Source organism: Pogoniulus pusillus, chromosome 6, assembly GCF_015220805.1.
Source record: "Pogoniulus pusillus isolate bPogPus1 chromosome 6, bPogPus1.pri, whole genome shotgun sequence".
NCBI classification, from domain to species: Eukaryota; Metazoa; Chordata; class Aves; order Piciformes; family Lybiidae; genus Pogoniulus; species Pogoniulus pusillus.
Window position 1 is genome coordinate 32,299,523 of NC_087269.1, and position 20,264 is coordinate 32,319,786.

At 41.3% G+C, this 20,264-nt stretch overlaps 1 protein-coding gene across 11 annotated transcripts in view; it reads left to right on the forward strand.

Annotated features, from left to right (window-relative positions):
* The window catches only part of GRID1 (glutamate ionotropic receptor delta type subunit 1), a 772,772-nt gene extending 753,068 nt beyond the window's left edge, over nucleotides 1-19,704 (forward strand). For 9 of the 11 annotated variants that reach the window (XM_064145119.1, XM_064145118.1, XM_064145116.1 and 6 more), the window contains 2 exons: nucleotides 14,732-14,839; nucleotides 18,692-19,704. The gene's annotated coding sequence lies outside the window, so the exon portion shown is untranslated. Of the gene's footprint in view, nucleotides 1-4,566; nucleotides 5,016-14,731; nucleotides 14,840-18,691 lie in introns of those variants that run through there. The other 2 variants (XM_064145117.1, XM_064145123.1) reach the window with 1 other exon arrangement.
* The last annotated feature ends 560 nt before the right edge of the window (nucleotides 19,705-20,264 follow it).

The following is a 20,264-nucleotide window of genomic DNA, read 5'->3' on the forward strand; positions in this document are numbered from 1 at the left end:
CCAAACAACAAACACAACCAACCCTCAGGTGTCTGAAATTTCAGATCTGATTTTGGTGCCTTAAGAGCTCTCTCAAGAGTCAGGACAATATCTATCCCTGAAGTAGCAATTAAACAGGGAAACTTTAAGTGGAATTAAGCTTAGTTCCCTGGGAAAGTCTGACTCTTCTCTGACTGATTCCCTATATTGTCAGACAAGTCGCTTAGCAATCCCCACTACTCTGGATTGCTTTTGGAACTGGTTGTATGGCTTTTTGCTACATTCATCACAGTGTTGTTCATACAGCATTCACTAGGAGTTTACATCTCTCTAGGAAATACTCCTCCCCTGCTGTCATGAATCTCATCATTGCAGTGGATAAGGGGTTTTGTTTTTTTACTATGCCCTGTACAAAGCAGTATGCAAGATCCTCTCCAAAAGAGTTCCTTCCCAGAAGATTATCTCAAAACACTTCTGTTCCTTTACCTCTGTCCCCTTTTAAAGAGGAAAATAGGCATGAATTACTCACTCATAGGAAGCCTGGGATGATCTTGAGGCTCAGGACAGTCTGTGTAAACAAAATCGACAAGTTTCTAAAGGAGATTTGAATGATCTTGGAGGTCTCTTCCAACCTGGTTGATTCTCTGAAATGAGGGACAGATGTAAGTTGGTAATTTGAGTGACACAAAATAAAGCACAAAGCCTATTTTTTGTGCATTGTACTTTGGTGACTTACCTAAATACATCAAATGTTGTGCAAGCTGGAGCACAAAAGGTTCCACATGAGTGCAAGGAAAATTTTTTTTCAAGGTGAGGGTGACAGAGTACTGGAGCAGGCTGCCCAGAGAGGTTGTGGAGTCCTCTTCACTGGAGGCATCCCAAACCCTCCTGGATTCATTCCTGTATGATCTGCTCTAGGTCATCCTGCTCTGGTGGGAGGGTTGGACTAAATGGTCTTTTGAGGTCCCTTCCAGCCCTTAACATTCTGTGATCATGCATAGGCAAGCTGGGGCTGTTTGGAACGTGATGCAGCTCTCAGTGTCTGCACTGCTATAGTGCTTTGTGCATGGATTCAGACAGCTCCCTTTTATTTCAGCCACTATCCAGGAGATGACATATATTTGCAGCACTGATTTCCACCTGCACCCCCTAGACTTCAGAGTAAATTTCAAAGCCTTCCAGTTATTTCTAGTCCATCATTCCTCCTCACCTCCTAATGTATTTCCTCTTTAGGCTTAGTCTAAAATACTGAGGACAGAGTTTTGTGAAGAACATGGCAGTTCTGAGCTTTGTTTTGTTCCTTTTCATAGCTGCACTTCTTTTAAAGTGTATATGCATTAAACAGGAATGTCATGTTCAGGCAGACTTCAAGGAGAGACAAAGCTTTAATGCAGTACACTTAGGCTTGCTTTCAGTTGAGTGGGTTAAATAAAAAGTAATTAGCATTTATGTCTGACTACAGCTCCAAATCCAGAGCAAACCTTTCAGGGTTCTCAGAATTGTTTGGTAAGAGCTGAGAGGCAGCCTATGTTTTCTGGTTCTCTGAACATCTCAATTTCCTGAACGAGAAACATTTAAAAAGCATGACTCTCCTTACATGAATTCTGATCTGTCCAAAAATCAGCAGCCTGAGATTCAACTCCTGGGCAGTTTATGTTGCAATCCGTATCCATACGCAGAGCTCTCTGCTCTCCAGAGAAGAGTAGGCTGAGTGAGCTGACAGCTATACAGAGTTTTAGATGTGGGTTTTTTTTGTTTTTTTCCTGAAGGAAGACTTTGAAATGAATTTGGGATTCCTGCACTGTAAAGTATGATGCCACACATTCAGACTTAAAAGCTTTCTTAAAAATCATATGGAATAAACTTAGAAACTCCAGGAGGGGAAAAAAAGCAACCTGAGTGGAAGTACCTTTTACATCTTTAATTGCATCCCCTGCAAGGATCTATTCCTATAATTGAGGGCATATGATAATTAGCATAAAGAAGCAAACTACAAGTGAAAAGTCAATGGAGTTGTGATAAAAAAGAATATAAGTTTTGTTTATACTTGGTTGGAAAGTCCTTTTTTGAAGTGCTTATTGTAGAATTATAAAAAAATAATCCACAGAGGGAAGCAGTTTTTGCTAGGGAAGTAGTGTCTTAAAAGCTGTTTTCTACTTTATAGTGCATTGCTTGTCTTTTGTCATGGCAAAAATGTTCAGTGTGTTTTAGGGTCCATGCATATTTGTCCCTCCTTCTACTCGGGAAATGTCAATAATCCACAGAACTAGATGAAAATTTTGGCAGTGCTGTTCTTAGCAGGGATTACATACTTCAAAATTCATCATTTTTGGTACCTCGTTGTAGAGACAAACAAGTCTCTGAAACCCTGCAAGCAACCTGAGGCAGGTTTTTACAGTCACCGATGCCAAAATTCATATAAAGCTCCCCCCCACTTCCTCGGCTTTTGACCACTAATTATAATTGAAGCCAGTCTTTTCCTTTTTTTTCCCCAAACAGATGGGAAAAATCAAAATGTTAAGTAGTTTCACTTGCACCACAGGGCTCTTTCAAATGCTTTAAACTTCTGGATGGCAGCCAGATTTTCAGTTGGTTTTTTTTCCCTTGTGTTTAGTCCCTACAGCTCTAAAGGCATGAGAAAGGAGTTAAGTGCAACTCCCTTTAGCATGCTTTTCTTGCTTTCTTTGCTGCTCAGTTAACAAACTTGCCTCAAAGTAGGTTATGTTTCTGATGCACAGCAGGCTCCAAAGCCAAACCTCAATTTTAATCTTTCTTCCTTTCTTTAGCTGTCAGCACTCATTCATTCAGGAACTTATTCTACTTTTCTGTTCCCTTACAACAGACATTTTAAACTTAAAGCCTCAAAGACCTAGTCACTATTTTTAGAAGACAGAGGGGTTACTTTAAAGATAATCAACCATTTAGGTTTCCTGCAGTGACAATTGTGATTTATCTTATTGCTAAATATGGCTTTACTTGTGACAATTTGCATGGGGAGTCATCCGAGGGAAACAGGAGGCAGTGGGACTTACATCAGAAGACAGGTGTATTTTTGGGTAGTTCTTGTTTAGCATCTCCCCCTCACCCTTACACTTGTCTAAACTTTTCAGGCTCTGATGACTTTGGACCTGGGCTCTGAATCGAGAGCCATAGATCTGCTGTCATGGGGATGTGGGCAGGCATGTAGCTCTCTGTGTCAAAGAAAGAGGATGAAGCATGGAGAAGACAGTCAGTGTGGTTATGCACGTCATAGCGTTTTCTTCTTTCTTTGGAAGTCACAGGTGTTTATTGTCCCCTTTCTTTTCCCTTTGTAAAAGTGGCTTGGGCAGGTTCCCTGCTACCATGATGGCAAAGGGTATCTTTCTATAAAGTTGTGTATAGTTTCTGGCCTCTTCTGTTACTTGTGAGACCCATATGCGTCCTAGGCAAGTGTTTGTGGTACCCATAGGTGTCCTAAGCAAGAAGGGACTTTTTAGGCTACCAGGTAGTGACAGGACTAGGGGAAATGGAGCAAAGTTGGAGATGGATAGGTACAGACTGGGTGTGAGGAGGTAATTCTTCAGCATGAGAGTGGTGAGAGCCTGGAATGGGTTGCCCAGGGAGGTGGTTGAGGCCTCATCCCTGGAGATGTTTAGGGCCAGGCTGGATGAGGCTGTGGCCAGGCTGATCTGGGGTAGGGTGTCCCTGCCCATGGCAGAGGGTTTGGAACTAGATGATCCTTGTGATCCCTTCCAATCCTGACTGATTCTGTGATTCTATGATTCTTCCTATCTGCAGGTTTCTGTAAGATCAGGGATCTGGGTGGTTCTGCACTTTTACAGTTCTAATTTCAATTTACCTAAAGCCATCTAATTAATATTGAACCAGAAGAATATATTGATAGAAACATTTTCTGAAGTTAACTTGTGATGGCTGACTTTATTTTTTTTTTAAATGGTTTTTAATTAACAGATGTTTGGCAGTGGAGCTGTTACTGCACACATTTGCCTGAATAGAGCCCTCTCAACTGTGGCAGGGGGATTGGAACTGGATGATCCTTGTGGTCCCTTCTAACCCTGACTGATTCTATGATTCTTCAGGAAGTACATAGTGAAATTGATAGCTGGCTTTTTAGAGTAGGTGACTGTGTCTCAAACTAGAAGGTGGACTAACCTAATTTATCAAAAAACAGTGCAAAGTGCTCACTGCAGGATGTCAGGAGCTAGAAACTGAGAACTATTAATGCAAGTATGTGGCCTGGAAGATACGTTAGATGAACTCCTGATGGACTATTTTAAGGGAGGTTTTATTGCTTATGTTATTTGCCTGACATTGATGCTACGTTCTTCTCTCTCTGTGTTGCTGTAGTGGAGAATCACAGGAAGTTTCTTCATCCTCAGCTAAGAGACGACTTGGTGCTTAGCCTTTTAATATGAAATATGTTACAACTGTAACTTTATGCATACAAAACCCTCCTAGTAGAATCCATCTGGTGCAGAACCTTTAAGCTTCTGCAAGAGACAAGGAGCAAACTCTGCTGAGCACAATTGTCTGCTGCCATTCCCCTAAAACGCCCTTCACATGCATTGCTCTGCTTACCATCCTCAGGGATCTACATGTGGGAATCTCCCCCAGAACTTCTGCACTTTTACATCTGATCTCAGGTGGATTCCAAGTCACACAAAGAGAAAGGAAAATGGAAAGCTACTGAGTAGAGGATCTCAAAAGCAAACTGCATGTCAACTATAAAAGGCTCGATCCTCATTGCACTGATAACATTTCTTACAGTGCAAAGGAGGAACTGATGTGTGAATTAGAGCAATTTATGCACATCTGAAGTGCATTTGAAGTTATGACTGTGTAATTAGATGGGCATCTCTACAGAATGTACATGTCAGCAGACTAAATGAAAGAGATGAGGAAACTGATGTATTTTATGTCACCCTCTTTCTTTTTATGAAAACCACCACATAATCCAGCTGTCTTTCTCTAGATTTTCTTTCTCTATGAGGCTCTTACTACAGCAGCATCCTATTAAAAGGGCCTTTTTGTTGCTATTTTGAGATGTTTGTGTGCACTAAGATGATGCCGTTCTATAAATAGAATGCTTTTTACTTAGGTTTTAAAATAGTTTTCTGCTTTTAATCAAATAGTTTTTAAATAGTTTCTTGCTTTCAGAAGAGCAAAATACAGCTGCTACTGGCATCTGATTAATGCTTTCTGTTTCGTGATAACTGTAATTAAATTCAGTTAATTCTCTACTGCAATATTTATAGAAAACAAGGATCAGAAGCTGCAGTTCAACATTTATGGTGGAGAGTAGAAAAGTGTATGAAATAACTATTAAAAGTTGTAGAGCAGGGGCTTGGGGTGGCCCACGGGGAGTCCAGGGCTTTCTCCTTGCATTGTACTGGGTAATGTGGAGCCAGTAAATGCCTGTCCTCCCTCAGAATGAAGTCTTCTAGCTCCTAATTTTTTTTTCCTTTTTGCTGTGAAGTATGTGTCAGTGGAGAAAAAAAATATTTGGGCTGTGTTACAGAAAGGATAACTTCGAACTCTGTCTCAGACTTCACTGCTCTGGAGATACCTCACTGACTGGGCAGCCACCAAGGGGACTTATGGTCACCTTTGTCTGCCTTCAGTTTAAGATTTAAGGGAAGAACAGAGAAATAACATCTCCCTGGAGACTTCTCTTTGGTAAAAGCTTCTGAAGTAGACTCTGACAAATGGATGTGGTGGCAGTTATTGGGTATGTTAGTGGTTGCAAAAGTGTCACTGTTCTAGGTTCATCACATGAACATGAAACAATGCCAAGAATGTCCAAGCTGCTGGCTTGGGTTTTTGAGTTTTGGTGGTTGTGTTTTTGTTCGTTTTGTCCTATGTGGCTATGTCTTTCCAAACTGATCAGAGGAATTCCTCAACCAGTTTTCCAAACCAGGACCTCTGGTCCTCTGCTCTTCAGTAAGTAACTGTTAAGTTAAAATCAAGTTTTCACGGTACATATCCCCAGAATGGTGGTGTGATCTGCACAATGGCAGGCATCCATAACTAGCAATGTCTGGGAGAGGCTGACTGCAGGGAGATGAAGAAAAATGCTTTTAGGGGAATGGAGAAAAGTGTTTGTACACCACAACTAACCCTCCTTGGGTTTGCTAACACTTCTTGGAATGAGCACCAAATACATGTAGCAACACAGCATGTCTTGAGCATGAAGACAGTCTGTTGCTCAGAGAACAAACACTGCAATACACTATTGGGACAGGAAAATGGAACATTAACCTTGCAAATGCCCGTGGGGTAAATTAAATGACCTGACCTCATCAGCTGCTGTGCTTAAAAGATGATATGTTTCCCAAGCTTAGACTTCCAGGGTGTGCTTTGTGAGCAAGCCTTTGAGCTGGTCTTACCCAAAATACGAGTTTTGTCTGTTGTACAAATGATGGATGCATGCCAGAGTTTGAAATATGCCTCAAATTGGAAGTCCTGCCCTATGCCAGAGTGTGCCCATTAGTACACAGAGAGCACATCATTCTGGTTACATACTGAGTATCTTGTTAGGCAGCAGGAGAGATATGCCAAGGTATGGGGTGCTTGAGTGTTTCCACAAGAGGTGACAGATGCTTCCTGGTCTGAAATGGCTGCTCAGGTAATGATCTTCCAGCTACCAATCCTTTCTCAGTGGTTTGGTAATTCAACTGTAACTGTAAATGTCCACTCTTGTGCTTATGTTTCAGCTTTGCAGTAGATTCGTGCATACCAGTTACCCCAGTATAATGTGGGGGATAAAGTGAATCTATTAAAAAACATTTCACTAGGCTATTTCCTCATCCAGATAAAATCATCCCTTTGAAGGTGAAAACCAACAAAAAAACCCACCCAAACCAACCAACCAAAAAAACCCCAATACCATTACCAAATATTTTTGGTAAGTCTGACAAGTTTAGAACAGAATATTTCAATTTTTAGTTTCAGCAGTAGATGCTTTTTTCTTCCAGTGCCCTACTTTCTCAAACTTTCTTATAATGTTATTGTGTGCAGCTAGGAGAGAAAAGCTTGCTTGTCTTCCCCAAGTTTATTTAGAGCCTTTCATTGACTAATGCCTTTTGTCACAAATGACAGTGAAAGACCTGTTTGGTAATAGAGATCAATGGAGATGAAGGTGACATTTCAGAGCAGCCTTTTAAAACTAATGCATTGCTATTTATCTGAGCATAACACCTAGGAACAGTGTCTCACAATCTAAGAGCATCATGACCCTGTAACTGCCTTCCCTGCTCTCCTCTTCCTAAAATGCACATTTCCATTTTCTGTCACTCTTCTCTCACTCAGCACTTTTCAAATTTCTACTTGCCTGTTCTAGAAAAGTCTTTGTCAATCTCTGGCCTTATGAATTAGTTATCAACAAACTTCACACATGCTCAGCACGGTATAGTGGCTGCTAGGTGAAGCGGGGCTTTATCAGCAACAATCAGTGACTTGCTTCTCCTGGGTAACTGCACCCTTTGATTTTGCATCACCTTTAGTGATGGGGAGGTCCAAGGGCATGAGGGATGTCGCTTCCTTTTACTGCCCACAGAGAAAAGTGTGCACTTGGCACCAAGCAAATTAAAGAAGTGTGATTTCATGCTCTAGCTCCCTACAAATTCAAATGGACTAAAAGATACTTGTGAAAAGTGCTAAAGTGATAGACAGTGAAGAACTTCAGGCCTCTTTTTGCATGGGGAAGAAGTACAGCAGAAGCCAGTTGCCATCCTATATTATATACTGAGTGAATCATCTTTGAGCACGCTATATAGTTCAATTCCTAAACACATTTAGGATTTAATCCATGTCTTTGCTAAGAAATCCAAGAAGGGTGGCATCTTTCAGCTCTGCAGTGGTCTGAGACCATCATATACTCAAATAAGATTCAAAGCAGCTGCCAAATTAAAGCGCTGCCAGTGCTGACTGGATTTGAGTAAATGTTTACTACATTGCAACCAATCACCCCAGACTCTCCATACATAAGCTTACCATCTGTGTTTGGAAGTTACTGGCTTTTGTCATCTGCTTGACCTCCACTGCACTTAGTTTTAGAATAAGGAGGTCACCTCAGGTAGTGCATGATGTAATTACTTCTAAAGCACAATCTCAGTAACTCTGTATATAAATTTAATGAAAACATATTGATAATCTACCGTGCAGTCTACCTGATTGTCTCTCACTTTGTCATGGCAGTGCATTTAGTACAGATCAAGCCAAGGAAAAACAGATTAGTTTCCCAGAATTCTCCCAGTTAATGGATAAAAATCTACCTCTGCCTAGGCTAGCTCCAGCAGTTGCTCAGAAATACTATCTCAAGCTCTTATGCCTTTAATAAACTATAATGTATTTCAATAGAAAACAAATTCTCCGTTTCTCCTCTTCTGGCATTTGGTGCAGCTGAGAGCCATGGTACTGGTTTCAAGCAGAGCATGCTGAGCTAATTATATTTCTTCTAAACATCGTTGATTTCCTGATTGCTAATGTGGTATTTGAGAGTCAGTGATTCTTAAATGTCAGCTTAAGAATCCATCTTTACCAGTCTGAATCCCCTAAATGCGAGTCTTATTTTACCAATATTCCCAGTAAAGAATTACTCTCTCTGCTGCTTGTCTGGCAAGTGAGACAAATAACAATTTCCAAAGGCTGTATTTTTTTTTTTCTGCAGCACATTTAATTGGTGGGAGCACAGAGACATAGAAACATTTTCATTAGTGCTTCATTATTAATCAGTAAAAGACGGATGCAGCACTTGAGGGAACCACAGAATGCTGAATTCCCTAAACAATTTACTGTAGCTTCTGCCAAAGAAGCAGCTCTTTGAGAAGATGGACAGCCCTATTAGTGTGAATCTTGCAACACCACAATGACAGTGAACTCCCCTTTTAATGTGCTCTTTATGGAAAGGGTAAAAAAAACCCATAATTGGGTAACCCCAAACTGTTTGGTAAACAAATGCAAATGTTGGGTTGTTCTTAATTTGGCTGAGGTACTGAGGGCACAGTATTGATACAATGTTTTGAGTCACAAATATATATAATCAGCAAGCTTACAATTCTTTATTCTTGGTGTAACATTTTAGCTGTTATTTCTTTTTAACATGTTACGTTGTTCCAAAGTGATAACAAGTAAGTGTGGGTTTCCGTTTAGCTGCAGCTAACTCTGTGCGTCCTGCAGTGAGTGCCTATCGTCGTGAGTCCCACATGCACAGAAGACAGCTTCACTGAGTCTGTTCAGAAAAAGAGTGGCTCTTGTCCCTAAACTTTCTGTAAGTGTGCAAGGGCTCAAGCAACAACAGCAGGGACTGTGAGGTGTGAAGGCATATTTGTATGGGAAAAGGCAACAAAATGAAAATGGGTCCCTGGCTGCTGGCAAGAGAGTACAGTAAAAAACTGTGGAAAGAAATCCAGATATGTAAATCTGTTTCCAGTCCTTTCTGTAAATCTGTCTGGGGGCCTGTAAGGATTGTTTGTGGGAATACTGTAGGAACTCAGTCACTCTTGTAAGCCAAGTTCTTGATTTTTAGCAACTTTTCAGAAAATACCTTATGTACAGAAATCTTTTCTCACCATGGGGAAAGAGCCTCTGTACTACTACCAGCAGTAACGCAGAGGTATAGGTACCATAGCATCTTTTCTTACTGCCTTATTGCATTGGCATCTCTAGGCAATAACAGACTGATGGGATGGGATGGATGGAGCTGTCATAAAACAGTAAACCCTGGGGTTGTTAGTTCTAGTGTTTGCCAAATCCCCCTGTTCTGCCTGTCAGCTTACCAGCTAGTGGTATAGCACTGCGATCTGGAATACAGTCATGATCTACTGGTGCCAGATAGGCTGAGATCTTCCTCTTTAGCTGGAGGCTATGGCCTGAGTTAGAGTTCTCCTAACATCATGAGTGATAGTGATGGCCAAGGCAGCTCTCCAGCATCTAGTATGTGTTACTGGATTACGAAGACAAAAGAATCTACTCCTCAATCTCAGTTAATCTCCATGCAGCTTCCAGCAAGTGTTAGCTTGTCTCCTGATTTACTTGATGCTGCGTCTACTCCTCCTCCTCCATTTCTCTGTCTGGGTGCTATCTGACTTGCTGTATTACTTCTCAACTGATTCTTGTAAGCCTTTTGGTTTCCTTGGGAGCATTTATTCATTCATTCATTCATGTCAAGATATGACATGGGGGAAATATCCCATTATCCTATTGCTCAATGAATCATAGAATCATAGATGTGTTAAAATGTGCATGCTAAACAGAATTTTAATAGCCTAGCTCCCTAAGCTTTAATTTGGTAGCAGAAGAACTTCAAGCATTTTTATCATTATAAAAAAAAAAAAACAAAACAAAAAAAAAACCACAAAGCTTGAAGCAGATCCCATTGTAGGGCAAGAACTTTTTGAAAGTGCTGTTATTTTACTTTGGCAGCAAAGGAAATGTTTGATAAAAAGCTTATGATGACAAAGAATATGCAGAGTTTCAAGCTATAATGTCTTGTGAGTTCAGTTTCAGCCTTCCCCTCTAATTCCATCTTCACCTTTCTGCCTGGTCATCAGTTCTTTCCTTTCACTCTACTTCCTCTGCTATATTTTATTCTCTTCCACTGACTGAAGATGAATCAAGCCTCTGTGTTGTCATTTTTATGCTTCAGCAGGTTTATAGGCTTCTTAGCAAAATCCCAACCTGCAGATGTCGTCTTCTCCCAGTCTTGCATGCCAATAAGTCCAGGTCTCTTGGCCTGTGCTGACATTATTAAATGTGTACCACTCAAAAGAACAGTGCAGAGGTTGATGTGCAGCTAGTGGCTGACCATGCTGTACACATTTTAGGCTATTTTTGCTTTAGACATATTTTTTTTTTCTGGTCCTGTGGTGACCAGCTGGAGCACATCTTTCAGTCTTCAGCTGTAAGGAGCCCAGTTTGGATGCCTTGGGATCACTCACTGATAGAAATCAAAACGTAGGGATTTTCAGAGGTTAAAGAGCAGTCTGAACTAAAAGAAGTCTAACACAGGTGTTCAACTCTTTTCTAGTTTTGCATTCCAGTCTATTCCTTTGTCTGGTCAAGGTTTGTTTTGTGGGTTGGTTGGTTTGTTTATTTTGCTTTATTATGGGTGTTGAATTTGGTTGGTTTTGTTTTGTTTTCCTATCTCCTAGATTCTGTTTCTTTGTGCTTAACGAGTGTATCTCTTCCTGACATGAACTTTCCTGGCTTACCCTTCCCACTTTTTGATTCTTGAATTCCAGTTGGAAGACCAGGAGGTGTTCTTCCAACATGGCATTTACCAGGAACTTTCCATAGACCAAATCCACGACAACATATAGATAATGTCACAGTATCATCAGGGTTGGAAGAGACCTCACAGAATGTCTTTCTATTAGAAGTCTAGGTGTAGGGCTGCATTTATATTCCTTCCTCAAAATCATGAAGGATACAAAATCTCTCCATAAAGTAGCTATGTGATGGTTTGGGTTTTTCCTGCCCCCCCACCCCACTTTGGAAATCACCCAGACTAGATTCAGCTATTCAGCTGCTCTGGAAATTTTGAATGAAGCTTATATTTACAGCTTAGCAGAATATACAAGCAGATATTTACAATCTGTACAGCTATAGACAGAAATATACAAGTTAAAAAGTAATACAAAAACACAGCACTCCTCCCAGAAACCAGAGTCCCCAGGAGGGGCTCCCAACCACCCTTCCACCTGCTCCCCACCCCTCTCTACCTTACCCCAGTCCCAAGGAAGAATGGAGGTTTGGCCAGGGGGTTAGGAAGGAAAGTGGATTAGTCAAAGAAATGGCAGAGAGGCTAGAGAGGAAAAAAATGCCACTCAAGCAATGCTCCAAGAAGGAGGACTCCCCCCATATCTATGTTTGGATTCTTGTTCTTATACATTTCAGCGAGCCTATGAGGAAGACATCATCACTGCTTGTCTTTCACAGCCTGTGATCTAGTTCTTCTCATCAAAACATTCTAGCTAGCTTCAAACTAGCACAAGTTATTAAGACAATAGTTGTGTCTATTTATCCTAAATAAAGAACATTTCTTGAGCACTAGCAGTTCAGCCATAGTATGAGCCCTGAATGTATAAATCTATGGCAACCACTAGCAGAAATCCTTAAATTTAGCTATCACTCTTCTATGTTTTTGTGATACTGCACCTTAGGAACTCTCCACATGACAGAGATCTAGAGCTGCAGGTGATCATATTTTTATCAATGTATATGCAATGATATAAATATGTGTCATTTTTTTCTATCAAGCCAACACACAGAAGCCTTCTCTGTTATAAATCTGTCAAAAGCCCTCGAGAGGCTTTGGCTCACAAGGCTCTCAGTCTAAGCTGCTCACAGTAACAGCTTCTTCATGAAAATAAGTGGAATTACTACCTCAACTGTGTGCAAAGAAGATTATTAGAGTAGTTTCATACATTGGTAATTGATGCTGGTATCTGTGCCTTTACCTAACAACTCCCCTTTCTTGTTTTCTTTTCTCTTTCTCGCTGGTTTTCCCCCCTAAAGGAATACATAAAAATTTCCAAGGCTATAAATGCAGGAATCTTTGGGGTTTTTTTTCTTCTCTCAGTTTGAAATAAATGCATGATGAAATGTTGCTTCTACTAGTGTTTACCCACGAGAGTAAACTCCCCCATGAGGACATTCTTCCAGTCAGGATCCAAACAGATCTTTCACAAGTATAAATTCTCAAGCATTCTAAGATACTTGGGTCTGGGTTCTTGGTTTAAACAGATCTTTTATACCTTGTCAAGCTGGGCCTTGAAACTATCTAATGTAGGAGAATCCACCAGCTCCCCTGGGAGTTTATTCCAATGTTTAATAATTCACATGGTGATTTTTTTTCATTTCTGACATCAAATCCAAGTCTCTCCAGTAGAAACTTGTACCCATCACCTCCTGTCTTTACCATGCAAGTCTTTATAAAATGGGAGTCACTCCAGTGCTATTTGTTTGTTCAAAAAGCTCTGCTGTTTCTAGCTCCATGTAGCTCCATTATAAATGTTGTCCCTTAGCAAATTCCAGGACAAAAAACAAATCAGTTGTGCACTCCAGTGAAGTTTTCATTGAAAACTATTAATAGGAATATGTGAAATGAGTGTGAAAAGATGCAGTGGCCCAAGCTGCTCATGCCCTTTGTATCCCTGTTGATTCCAGGCTGTCTACCTGATCATTTACTCAGGCAGCTGTTTTCCTCTGCTTGTTCATACGATGCAAAATCAAACAGGATTTGGGTCTAAAGCACTTTCATTAGTGCTAAATTGGATTATTTAAATTGTTAACCTAACATACTTAATTTGGCATTTGTGTTTTCCTAAGAGGATGGAATTTGGTTTAATTTGTTTCATTTCATCCTGTACCCAGCTGTCTGTAATTTTACTATTAATTTCTATACTTTTATGGTGACTTAGATAAATATTACTAAATGATGGAGATTTTAAAAGAAAGCCAAACAGGTAATACCATTAACCCTCAGCCAGTCAGAAATAATCCTATTAACTTTCAGCCAAATTGGCACATGACCAATGCTTAGGCAAACTCACAAAGATTAACTGTTTCACTGCAGATATATATAATAACATGTTACCCCAGAGCTGCCAGTGAATAGTGATGTCAATATATGTCTGAGTGATGATGAGTGATGTCAGTGATGTCTGAAGCACACCTCGAGGACACTGATGGTCTTTGATACTAGCAGCCACCTGCATAAATATGCTATTATCTTTTCACTCCTTGGTTCTGGCTACAGGAATGGCTTCTCCAAAGACCTCAGAGGTTGGTTGCATATTAATTAAATTCTTTTCTCTTGTTTTATTAGCCTCAATGGACAAATATTTTTCTAGGTATAAGATGGATGTTAGGAGGGAGTTCTTCACAGAGAGAGTGATTTCCCATTGGAATGGGCTGCCCAGGGAGGTGGTGGAGGCACCGTCCCTTGAGGTCTTCAAGAAAAGACTGGATGAGGCACTCGGTGCCATGGTCTGGTTGACTGGCTAGGGCTGGGTGCTAGGTTGGACTGGATGATCTTGGAGGTCTCTTCCAACCTGGTTGATTCTATGATTTCTTTACTGAAAAATGCAAGACTTAGCTTGATCAAGCTATACCTGCTCAAGAGTGTAGAGGCCTGGACCACAACCCCTGTGAGGAGAGGCTGAGGGAGCTGGGGTTGTTTACTCTGGAGAAGAGGAGGCTCAGGGGTGGCCTCATTGTTATCTACAACTACCTGAAGGGAGGTTGGAGCTAGGTGAGGGTTGGTCTCTTCTGCCAGGCAACCAGCAACAGAACAATGGGACACAGACTCAAGCTGTGCCGGGTGGGGGGGATGGTCTAGGCTGGAAGTTGGGAGAAAGTGGTCACTCTCACAGAGAGAGTGATTTGCCATTGGAATGGGCTGCCCAAGGAGGTGGTGGAGTCACTGTTCCTGGAGGTGTTGAAGAAAAGCCTTTCTGAGGCACTTAGTGCCATGGTCTAGTTGATTGGCTAGGTCTGGGTGCTAGGTTGCACTGGATGATCTTGGAGGTCTTTTCCAATCTGGATGATTCTAATGATTCTGTAATTCTATGATTAGAAGGCTAAATCAGTACAAAGTACTTTCATGTGGAGATTTCTATTAATAGCTTTACATTTTTATTGAAGTGAGATACCTCTTAAATATTGATGAGCTGAAGAACTGAAAGAGAAATTGGTTAGTTGGAAATGTCCTCATTGTAGGGATTTCCTAAGGCCTTGTTTCATTCTCTAGCTGAGTTCTGGCTGATTAACCCTGGACCATGGGAGCTGCACTGTGTGATGGATGGATCCAGCTGGTGCCTGTCAGAGTCTCTGAATTATTTGGTCCCCTACAAATCTGGTGAGTTTTGTTTCTTTCTGGTTCTCTTACAGCTTAATGTTTCTTAGTATAAATGGGAGGAATCACAGCTGATACCCATAATGGAGTAATTGTCACTCCAAACCCCCAAACCCCTGGATGATAGCTCAATGCATCAAGTGACCTTCAGCTTTGCATGAAAAATGTGAAACAATTAGCCTGATGAGAGAGGTATCTGAAAAATGTTCCAAGTGCTCCAAACTTCCAACCTGAATTACTAGTGCCTTTTTCTGCCAGGAACCCACACCTAGGTAGTTGACAATTTTTGTCCATGGAGGGCTGCCAGATCTAAGTCTAGCCTTCAGTATGGCATTCTCACATCCTTGCTTACCTCTCACAGCAAACTCTTGTCTCCTCCCCAGCCCAGAGCTTAGTCCAGCAGAAGCTGCACATATGAAGGTGGGGAGAGGCTGAGATTTCAGTCGGGGAGCTGTTCCTGCTCTTTTCAGCTTATTTTCACTCTGTTCTTAACAACAGACAGTCCAGCCTTGAGCTTTATCAGGGCTGTCTTCATTTCCACCATCTCCAAAGAAATACAGGAGGGGAAAAAATACCTGGCAAAATAAATATACTGGGGAAGGGAACAAGAGAATTCCCAGCAAGAAAATAAAGAGATGCAATGGAGGAAGGGTAATAAAAGCCTGAGAGAGGATTAAAAACAGACACACACAATTAAAAAAAAAAAAAAACACCAAAACAAAGAAAAAGGGAGGGGGAGGAGGTGGAATTAAACCAGAGAAAAGGAGAAATGGACACACATAGTGAGACAGGGTATGAGACACTCAAGAATTTTTTTTATTGCACTACTAAGGAAATTTAACAGAGAGAGGAAGAAAAAAAAAAAAGAAAGTGGGAAACACAGAGTAAGGACTCTCTAGTTAATTATGACATGGATTATCAAAGCCCAGATGGTTTCTTTAAATCTTTTCTGGCAATAATAACATTTTTGTTTTGTCTGTATTTTACCTTGTGTGATTTTTCTTCTGTTACCATAGAATCATAGAATCAATCAGGTTGGAAGATATGTCCAAGATCATCCAGTCCAACCTAGCACCCAGCCCTGCCCAATCAGCTAGACCATGGCACTAAGTGCCTCAGCCAGGCTTCTCTTGAATACCTCCAGGGATGGTGACTCCACCACTTCCCTGGACGGTCCATTCCAGTGGCAGATCACTCTCTCTGTAAGAGTGATCACTTCCTCCTAATATCCAGCATAGACGTCCCCCAACACAGCTTGAGACTGTGTTTCCTTGTTCTGTTGTTGGTTGTCTGGCAGAAGAGACCAACCCCTACCTGGCTACCACCTCCCTTCAGGTAGTTGTAGACAGCAATGAGATGAAGAAAATGCTAGGTTTTCATTATAAATGCAATTTTTTTTTTCTCCCTCTGATTTCTGTTAAATATGCCCAAATGCAGCTGCCTGTATTAGTGGAGAAACTGCAGCAGTAAAGCAGCAAAATTTGCTTGAGAGTTGTGCACGCAGAATGAACACACAAGGCCTTTAAAATATCTCACTTGAATGGGAGGTACAAGGAATAAAGCATAGTTTCAATGGATTTAAGCAGACAAGGAGAGCAGTGTACTTTCCAGGTATACTACCATCCATCTCAAGTTCACCAATCAGCCTGTTAAATCCTTTCTTTCAGTACACAGGGCTAAATGCACAAAACACTGCAACCCCCCTTTTGTTTTCCCAGCTTATAAATCACATGCAGTACCTCTGCATTATATAGCTTCCATCATGGCCTCAATCATGCTATTGAAGCCGAGCCTCGGTGTAATCATTATCCAGCATCCGTCTTATCTCTCGCTGTGCTGGAAAAAACCCACACGCTGAAATTCAGGAATGATTTTATCCATCAAGAGATGAGCAGCTCCAAGAAATGTCACTGTTCACAGCCATTCTTCTTGCATTTAACCTACACAGTTCTTCTTTCTTCTGGGGGGCATAAAACACTTGTTTTCCTTAGAGCAGGTGTGAGTCAAAAATAAATCTAAATGTGCTTGGCTGGTTCAGTTGAGAAAGCTTTGGCACTCAGGGTAGGCTACTCATACTGATTGAGATCACCTTTTGTAGTGGTTTGGGTGTTACTCACCCCCCCTCACTGTGGAAATCACCCAGACTGGACTCACCCAGCTCTGGAAATTTGGAAGAAGCTTATATTTACAGCTTAGCTCAATAGACAAGCAGATATTTACAGTATATGCATTTATACACAGAAATATACAAGGTAAAAGGTAATACAAGAACACAACACCCCTCCCAGAAACCTGAGTCCTCAACAGGGGCTCCCAACTCTCCTTTCACCTTACCCCAGGCCCAAGGAAGAATGGAGGTTCAGCCAGGGGGTTAGGAAGCAAAGTGGATTAATCAGAGAGGCGGCAGAGAGGCTGGAGAGAAATGCTGCTCAGGCAATGCCCCAGGAAGTGCCTTACCTGTGTTTGGATTCTTGTTCTTATACCTCTCAGCAAGCCTATGAGTGAAGTAGACATCATCACTGTTTTCCTTTTCACAGCCTGTAATCTAGTTCTTCTCACCAAAACATTCTAGCTAGCTTCAAACTAGCACACCTTTATCTCCATCCTCTGGTGATTAATTGTGGAGATGTCATAACCCCACAGCTGAGCCCACACCTTCACCTGGTGGGCCAGTATGCCTGTCTGATGAGACAGAGAGAGCTCTTCTGGGCTGCTCAGCAATGGCACAGCCCACTGACAGCATCTCCAGCCCTTTTCTAGAGATCTTCTCTCAGCCTGTATCAATTCAGTCAGCTGGCCATATGGGAATCCATGTTCTGATCTGACAAAGGGGTCCAGTGTTGTCTGTTTTTCTGTGACTTTATTTTCTTGTTGCCCCAATTCCCATAGGTTTGCTTTCCCTCTCTAACTGTGTGTGGTGGCCCTAAACTGAATTTCCATTTTTCGTTCCTCTTTACAGGCCATGCCATCTTTCCAGAAATCACTGTTTGTTTATGGGGATGTATTTCCACTTGGGTGACCTATATTTTTCTCTCTCTGAATTCATATATTTATGGCACATGGCAAATAAAAGGGAGCCCTTGCCAAAAATTACAAGCTATATAAACATTGCCAAATAAGGAACTGATGGACTGCCAAAACTAAGACATAGAAGGCCAGTGGTATCCTGGGGTGCATTAAGAAGAATGTGGCAGCTCAAAGGGTGTTCTCCTCTCCCTCTGCTCTAGTGGAGTCACCTCTGAAGTACTAGGTCAAATTCTGGGCTCTCCAGTTCAAGAGGGATAAGGAACTACTCGAGGGCTTATGAAGATGATAAAGAGACTGCATTGTCTGTCTTATAAAGCAAGGCTGAGAGCCCTGGGGGCTGTTTAACCTGGAGAAGACTGAGAGATGATCTTATCAATGCTTACAAATACCTAAAGGGTAGAGGTCAAGGGGATGGGCCAGACTCTTTTCAGTGCTGCCCAGTAATACAACACGGGACAATGGGAACAAACCAAAACTGAGGAAGTTGCTCATTACTTTGAGGGTAACAGCGTACTGGAACTGGCTGCCCAGCGAGATTGTGGAATCTCTTCTTTGTAACTGGACAGTATTCTGTGCAAGTTGCTCTAGAAAAATCTTCTTTAGAAGGAGTGTTAGACTAGAGGAGCTCAGGATGTCTGTTCTCACCCCTGCCACTCTGTGATTCAGTGATTTGTTCAGAACATGCAAAGACAATGGAGAGAAGACACAAAGAGGTTCTTAAAACACCAAGTTGTCAAATGGCAAATGGGTAACATAGCATTGTCTCTCACCGAGCTAGGACTGAGCTCATGTGTTACCTGCTTTGTGTACTGTTTGTTTTGCTTTCAGGGTCCCTTCCTGACTTCAGGATTCCCACGGCACCAAGCCCCAAGCAAACCTTCAGGCATGTGGCTTAATCTAAAGAGACAAGATGGGGAAGAATTACTGTTACACTCGAGATGGAAATATGAGGCAAGGGTAAGTAAATCTGTGGTTTAAAGCATCATTTGGCTCTTAGTTTTACCTGAGGTGATATATGAAGCCTAGGACAGAGAAGGGAGATGAACCTTAACCTTTCATTCAAGTGCATTTAACCATAAAACTGTCATTTGTCATAGCATGCATGATGAATGCACAAATACAACTGCTTTCTACATTGCTCCTCATGGAAGATTTTACAGTCATGACACTGTACAGGGATCAACTGGCTTGATTTAGTTCCCTACATCTGTTGTATAGCCTCCTCAACACCGTGAGGAACCAGCCCTCAAGGCTGACATGCCTCTTCTGAGACACTGTAAAAATGCACATATTTGCCTTTCGAAAGCTTTGCGGCGGGAGCATGCCAGGGCCAGTGAGATAGAGAAATATTTTGAAACCACTTTCTGAAAGTCTTTCACTGCACTATTCAAAAGCTCTCTGAAGAAGTTAGACAATCTACGATGACTGCAATCAAGAAACTAAATTAAAGCCTATGCAATATTAAAAAATCAAGACACCAAATCAAAACAGTTGCCTAAGGAAGGATTTCTGCCTCTGAGCTTTGTGTGTTTCAGACTGGATACAACTCAAGCCAAATGTCTCAAAATAGCTCAAGCCTCAGTAGACTTTACTGAATAACTATTATCATAATATTCCTGTAACTTACCTCTTTCTGGCCTTTAGCCCAATACTAATGTGACATTCTGAGCTTCCTGAAGTCAGTGAAAAACTTCCACTAAGTTCAGTGGGCCAATAGCTGGGCCCTTGATGGATGCCCTCGCTTGTTTCACATGTCTTGGAAGGTGCTTTACAGTGGGCTCCTTCCAGGAGCTTGAATGTGCCATCTTGTATTTACCCCATAAACACAGAGTTAACCAAAACATCTGGTGATGGTTGCCCTTAAGTCTGGAGTGATGTGGCATTTGCATTGCACTACAAATAAGGGTGCAAATTCACTTACTTTTTATCCCCTCCCCCCCATAGATAGGAACTAGGACCACTGAATTAAATTGTTAAGACTTTCCAAGAAACTATAATTAAAGGAGCAAACATCCAGGATACTCTTCACTTGAGACTGGGCATTTTGGATTGAGTTGATTTAGTTCATTTATTTCTAGTGACCTATTTTGTGCATGGTTAATTGCACTTTCTTCCAGATGCTACAGTTTAGCACCTTACAATACCTCATATTACAGTTTTGTTTATGTTATTGTATTGTAACTCCCAAAAAGGCAAATTATTCAAAGCTTCCATTCACTGCAGCCTTGGGCTGAAAGCAAAGATTTGTAGTCTGTCCTCACTTTTAAAAAACATAAGGCATCAGCCTTCATGTAGCTCAAACACATTTCCTTACATGCTGACATAACAAGTCCAATGCTGCAGAATGAACTTGATACGAATTTCTATTCAGTGCACTCAGCATATTGAGCATTATTTAATT